Below are 6,578 nucleotides of genomic sequence, written 5' to 3'. Positions count from 1 at the left end.
AATCTATTAAAGTCGATTTTGAAATTGAACAATACACGAACAGTTCCGAAAGGTTACTGACCCGAAACATTAACTCTGCTTCTCTTTCAACAGATGCTGCCAGACCTGCTGAGTGGTTCCAGCATTTCTTGTTTTTATCCCAACAGAGCGAACTCTCTTCTGATATAAAATCCAGCAGCTTGAGCTGCTGTAAAACTTCACTGAGCCTGACGTGATTTGAACACGCAACCTTCAAATGTGCAGTCAGACGCGCTACCGTTGCGCCACAAGCTCACAAACAGAGAACTGTGTCCCATTCTTGATAGAATCACTTCTTGTTTCGATTCAGTGAATTGCAATTTAATTCAATCCTCATCTGCTCTCCACTCTGTCAGTTCAATACTTTATTCAAACTGATACTTGGAGTTCTGTTTTACAGGGTGTCTTCTGTTTAAGTATTTACTGGACTCACTACTCTGATTAATCAGACTTTTTGCTGCTAACTGCTGCTTGATACAAAGTGCCCATGAGTTCAGGAATTTCTCCTGGGGAACTGAGTCGGATTTGGCTCAACCATTAAATCCACAAAGTTATTGTCACTGCTGCTGTGCAGGATTTAAAGGAAGGGATTGACCCAAAATGGTTTTAAATGATTACTGACAAATCAGGGCAAAAGGCAGGGCTGACTCCTGTCCGAAATACTGATCAAAACTTTCAGTTTTAAGGAGGTGATGGAGTGTTACAGGTGGAGGAGTTTAGGCAGGAATTCCAGCACACCAGGCTTATATAAATATTGCATCATTTTCTCATGTACCTGCTATTGGACCAGAGGATTTTCCAAAATTTTACATCAACATAAATAAGGTTATTAGAAGCAAGTAAAATATCATTAAAATGGTCCAACATGTTCTGGATTGTTTTCTCTAATACCAGCTGTACAATCACCACAAATTTAATGTAGCTTCACACGGTGGGATTGCGTGTTCCAGTTCTATAAATGCACTTTGAACCCAATAACTTGATTTATTTCTAATGGGTTGGCTGGAGGTACATGATCATCTAAATATTTAAGAATTTTATGTGAAATGAATGCAAGGAAAAGCATTAGGGTGTGATTTACTGGATAACAGCGGAGCTGGCAATGTTTGGGAAATACTTGCTTGCAGCCAAAGCACACATTGACAATTTGGAACTGTGTGACAATGAATCCTAAATGAGGAAAATAGACTCTGCCTCTGTCACCAGGTGGGCTTAAAACACCAACACTACAGGTAATAGCTGAACACACTAACCGATTGTATGACAGAGTTAGTCGCTATCATTAAGTACCCTGAGCCAGGGTGGCAACGAACAGATCTCTTCCCCGTTCCACACGATTTCCGACATGTTCGCTGTACCTTCTACTGTGAAAACAGACACAAAATATTTGTGTAAACTCTCTACCATTTTCTTTCTCCCCACAATAAATTTCTTGTCTCTGCATCGAAGGAATCTGTTTGTTATTGTTGAGCTTTTTGTATACTAGTAAAACCTTTTATAACTTGTTTCTTGACAGTTTACTCTCAGATTCCATTTTCTCCCTCTTTATCAATTTCCTACTCCTCATTTGGTGGTTTTTTAAAAATCCTCCCAATTCTTAATATTAATATTAACTTGGCATCAGGTGGCAGGACTGTATCTCCAACGCAGAAGTCCTCAAGGCAGCCAACATTAACAACAACAACAAACAAGAACAAAGAACAGTGCAGCACAGGAACAGGCCATTCGGCCCTCCAAGCCTGCGCTGATCTTGATGCCTGCCTAAACTAGCACCTTCTGCACTTCCGGGGCCCATATCCCTCTATTCCCTTCCTATTCATATATTTGCCAAGATGTCTCTTAAACGTCGCTATCGTATCTGCTTCCACCACCTCCCCTGGCAGCAAGTTCCAGGCACTCACCACCCTCTGTGTAAAAAACTTGCCTTGCACATCCCCTCTAAACTTTACCCCTCGCACCTTAAACCTATGTCCCCTAGTAACTGACTCTTCCTCAGCATATACACCCGACTGAGCAGCGGCACTTGAGATAGCTTGGCCATGTGAGCCGCATGGAAGATGGCAGGATCCCCAAGGACGCATTGTACAGCGAGCTCGTCACTGGTATCAGACCCACCAGCCGTACATGTCTCCAATTTAAAGACGTCTACAAACGGGACATGAAGCCCTGTGACATTGACCACAATCGAAGAGACTTAGCAGTTGGCAGGAAAAAAGACAGAAATGTAAGGAGAGAACCAACTGTGTATCAGCCTTGACAACCAATTTTATCTGCAGCACCTGTGGAAGAGTCTGTCACTCTAGAATTGGTCTTTATAGCCACTCCAGGCACTGCTTCTCAAACCACTGACCACCTCCAGGTGCTTACCCACTGTCTCTCGAGACAGGGAGGCCAAAGAAGAATATTATCTTGTGTTTGAGACACTTTTAATCAGCTTCATGGACAAATTCTTCAATCATCCCTTCTCCCACATTGCTTCTCCCTCTTTCATTGATTCTTTATTCCTTACAATCCAGAAATGGTTAGGAATCAGAGCTCACCCCCGAATTCTCTGCACACACCCCGCACCACCATCCACACCCCACCACCCAACCGTCTTTTACCCTGTTGGATCCAAGAGAGCACTCAATAAATGACACTCTATATAAACACAGAGAACTGCCTCACAATGTTGGACACAGAGTGTTTATAAAAGGTATTCACAGATCGTGTTACTGAGTCCACAGAGCAGGACAGGCCCAGGCTCCAGCCCCAGTCTGTGCTGTGTTAGCTGATGTCACCTGGTGTGATACCGAGTCACACAGAGCAGGAAAGGGCCTGGTTGTATTCATGGCCTGTGTTGAGTGAACTGATCGCACCCAGTGTGGTACGGAGTCACACAGAACAGAATGGGCCCAGGCTCCTTCCTCAGCCTGAGGGATGATAGTTCATCTCACACGGTTTTGTACAGAGCCCCACACAGAACAGGAAAATCCCAGGCTCCATCCCCAGCCTGTGGTATTTTACTTTATCACACCTGGTATGGTACGGAGCCCCCAGAGCAGGAAAGATCCAGGTTCCATCTCCGGCCTGTGTTGAATTAGCTGATCTGACCTGGTTGACACTGAACCACAATCAGGGGAGGATGGGCCGATGCTCCCTGGCCTGTGGTGTGTTAGTTATTCTCATTTGATGAGGCACTGAACAGCATATAGAGCAGGAAGGGCCTGTGCTCAATGAACTGATCTCACCCTTCAGGGAAAAGGATTAAAGAAGGTTGAGAAAGAAAATAATCTCAAGCAGTTGTCTGGGTGTTCCGTTGCACAGATCTCTAAAGGTACATGAGCAATACTGTGAAGTGATAGCTGGGGTAAATAGATTAATGTGAATATACTGCCAGGACAGCAGGTGAATAACTTTGGGATGTTTTTACAATGGTGCAAAAACCCCTGAACAGGAACCAGGAGAATTTCTTCTTTCCTTTATTTGGTTTCCCTTCTCAGACTTCAGCTTGTCTTTTGCTGGCTTCCCACGTTCTGTCATTATTGAGTAGCCTTTGCAAGTTTAACAATTTGCCAATTTGCTCTCTCTAAGAGCTTGCCATCTTAGTCTTGATGATTTGCAGGTCATAATGATCTGGGAGATGATGTTTTGTCCATGTTTGTGAAGTTGTAATTCTGGCTCAGACTTCTGAGTCTTATCATGTAGTGGTCAAGAGTCTCACATTTATCTTGCCTTGTTTGCCTGAAGACATAAATTTCATAGTGAGGATTTGCCCTTTGTTGAGAATATCTTGTTAGAGCATTCTTCACTGCATCATAATCATCATCGCTTCCGGTGTCTCTGAGTGTATTGAAAGTATTGTCGACTTTTGGTTCAGCAGAGTGTAGGAGTAACGTTCACTTTCTTCGGGGTGTATTGATATCGAATGCCCCTTTCGGAGTTCAAATCTTGCTAAGTATTTTCTCCAGTGTGGCCCTGGATTACTGTGTGTCTCTGTAAAGGCTGGAAAGACTGGCTGTCATTGTACACACATGGTGATTGCTATTTATTTAAATCTGAAATTGTCAATGCAAGTCTTCTGTATTTCCCTGGTTGTCTGTGTGGTTTCCTTTTTTGATCCTCAATGCCAGAGAAATATGGTGTTGTGCTGTGTTCATAAGTCTTCATTAAATGATGCCCCAGGCTTTATATTCAAATTAAATACAAACAGTACTTATCATCTTACTTATCGACATGATCTCAGGTCCAGGTATTTTCCTTACTGGTGTGTGTGTGTGTGTGTGTATGCGTGTGTGTGCATGATATGTGTGTGTATGCGTGCATGTGTGTGCGCGTGTGTGCGCGTGTATGTGCACGTGTGCCTCGATGTGTGTGTGTGTACATGTGTGTGTATGTGTGTGTGCATGTGCGCGCGTGTGCATGTGCGTGTATGTGTGTGTGTGCGCGCGTGTGCCTCTATGTGTTTGCATGCATGTGTGTGTGCGTGTGTACATGCATTGCAAGCCATGTGTTGAATGTGTCTTTCAAAATGGAGTTTCTTTACAAATGTATGATGATGGCATGAGTTGCAGCAGTGGCTTGGTCTCGAAAAGAATACAGTTTCTCAAAGGTGAAGTCATCATTACACTACATTGCAGACAGTGAGCAGCCCTGTTGTTGACTCCTTCCTTCTGCACTGCAGCACCCAGGTACACATTGCACAGTGGCAAGACCAAAGCTTTCTGAGCTCGGGGCTTGGTCCCTCACTTCCAGCCTCTTGGGAGGAAGGGTTTAAATGACGTCCCATCTGGAATGTACATCTGGAATGAACATTCACCCTTGAACCCCTCAGTGAATCAAGGTGTTCTTCTTAAATCTTTTCCGGGTGCTCCTACGTGGTGCTCCCCCCGCTCTGTCAGCTGAGGTGGAGACAGGCTGCTGACCTTGCTGCCCCATGGCTTGGGATGACATTGGCGGCCATCCTCTTGCTGCCTGAGGCCTGGAGGGCCCCGGCACACTGAGGGCCTCCTGCACAGGTACAGGGACCCCCTCTGTCATCGAGGGTGATGGAGGCAGGCACTGGCATCACTGGTGTCACTGGCAGAGGGGCTTTGGAGCTACTGTCCACACCAGGAGCACCCAGAGAGGGCACCCCCAGATTTAGCAGCCAGCTGCTCCTCCCCGTTATAAGACACACTTGTACCTCCCTGCTGACCTGAGAGGGACGTGGACCTGGTGGAGAGTTCAGGTGCCTCGTCCCCCCTCTCACCTTGTCACCGCTGGATGGAGCTCATGGACAAAGTGATGGAGTGCAGGTCTGCGAACATCTCCGGCAGCCACTGATTGGTCGGCTGGATCTGGCTCTCCATGACAGTCACCAATCTCTCAATGGAGGAAGCCAGACACACCCCCATCAGAGACAGTGCAGCACCCAAGGCCTGGATGGACTCCTCCATCGTCCGTGCTTCGGTACACATAGCCTCTGGCAACTCTGCCAGATGTTGCCTGACCTCTCACTGCAGCTGCAGCATTTCCCGTGTTGCTGATGACACCAGAGGCACGTTATCAGCTTCAACTCGCTGATAGTTTTGGAACTGAGCAGATTTCCTTTGCTTGATTCTAAAACATGGAACTCAGTCTGACATGGGGACCCATGGGAGGATTTAAAATAACTTGGATGATCCCTAGGACTGGTGGAGGAGTATTCAATACCTCTATTTATTTGCTAACCACAAGTAACAGAGAAAACAGAAACTGTAATTGAACAAGCCGATATCTAAAATCTTCTCCCATAGATCAGATACTCTCGCAATATGTCTTGCCACCTTCAAAGATTGATGCACATGAACCCCAAGTCCCTCTATTCCTGCACACTCTTTAGAACTGTGCCATTAAGTATATATTGCCTCAGCCTATTCCTTCTGCTAAAATGCATCACCTCACACTCGTCACTATTAAATTCCATCTGCCACCTGTCTGCCCATTCTGCTAGCCTATCACTGTCCTGTTGCAGGCAGTTCATTTCATATCACTGTTTGCCACTCCTCCATGTTTGGTGTCATTGGGATATTTTGAGATTCTACTCTATATTCCAAGATCCAAGTCATTTATCTGTAGCAAAAAAAGCAGTGGTTTTAGCACTGACCCTTGGGGAACAGCACTGCCGACTATCCTCCAGTCTGACCGAGAACCATTTAATACTTTCTTTTAATTTCCAAAATATACTTTATTCATAAAAATCTGTAAAAATTACATTCCCAAACAGTTCAAAACAGTATCAAGTCAAAAAATACAAACAGTGCAAAGGTGATCAGCTTCCTTCTTTACAATCATGAGTTGCCTCACAACCCTTCCATTTCATTGTCATGCCATATACATTTTTACATTTTACAGCACACAAACTTTTCCTGATACAGTTCGAGGGGTTTCCCATGGATCCAGCCCCTCAGTTCAGCCTGGTGGGGGGACCTTACACAGTGGTCTTTCCCCATTGAGCCTTTGCTGCGGCTGCCCTAAGCTTTAGTGCGTCCCTCACCACGTAGTCCTGGACCTTGGAATGTGCCAGTCTGCAACATTCGGTGGTGGACAACTCTTTGCGC

The 6,578-nt window shown here is 45.3% G+C and overlaps 1 non-coding gene across 1 annotated transcript; it reads right to left on the bottom strand.

Annotated features, from left to right (window-relative positions):
- Positions 1-201: 201 nt before the first annotated feature.
- Positions 202-273, bottom strand: trnac-gca (transfer RNA cysteine (anticodon GCA)). The gene has a single exon. It is a non-coding gene; the product is annotated as a tRNA-Cys (tRNA).
- Positions 274-6,578: the final 6,305 nt, after the last annotated feature.

This window comes from Heterodontus francisci, unplaced genomic scaffold, assembly GCF_036365525.1.
Source record: "Heterodontus francisci isolate sHetFra1 unplaced genomic scaffold, sHetFra1.hap1 HAP1_SCAFFOLD_58, whole genome shotgun sequence".
Classification (NCBI taxonomy): Eukaryota; Metazoa; Chordata; class Chondrichthyes; order Heterodontiformes; family Heterodontidae; genus Heterodontus; species Heterodontus francisci.
The sequence above is the reverse complement of the archived record's forward strand: the minus strand, read 5'-3'. Positions and strand labels throughout refer to the sequence as shown.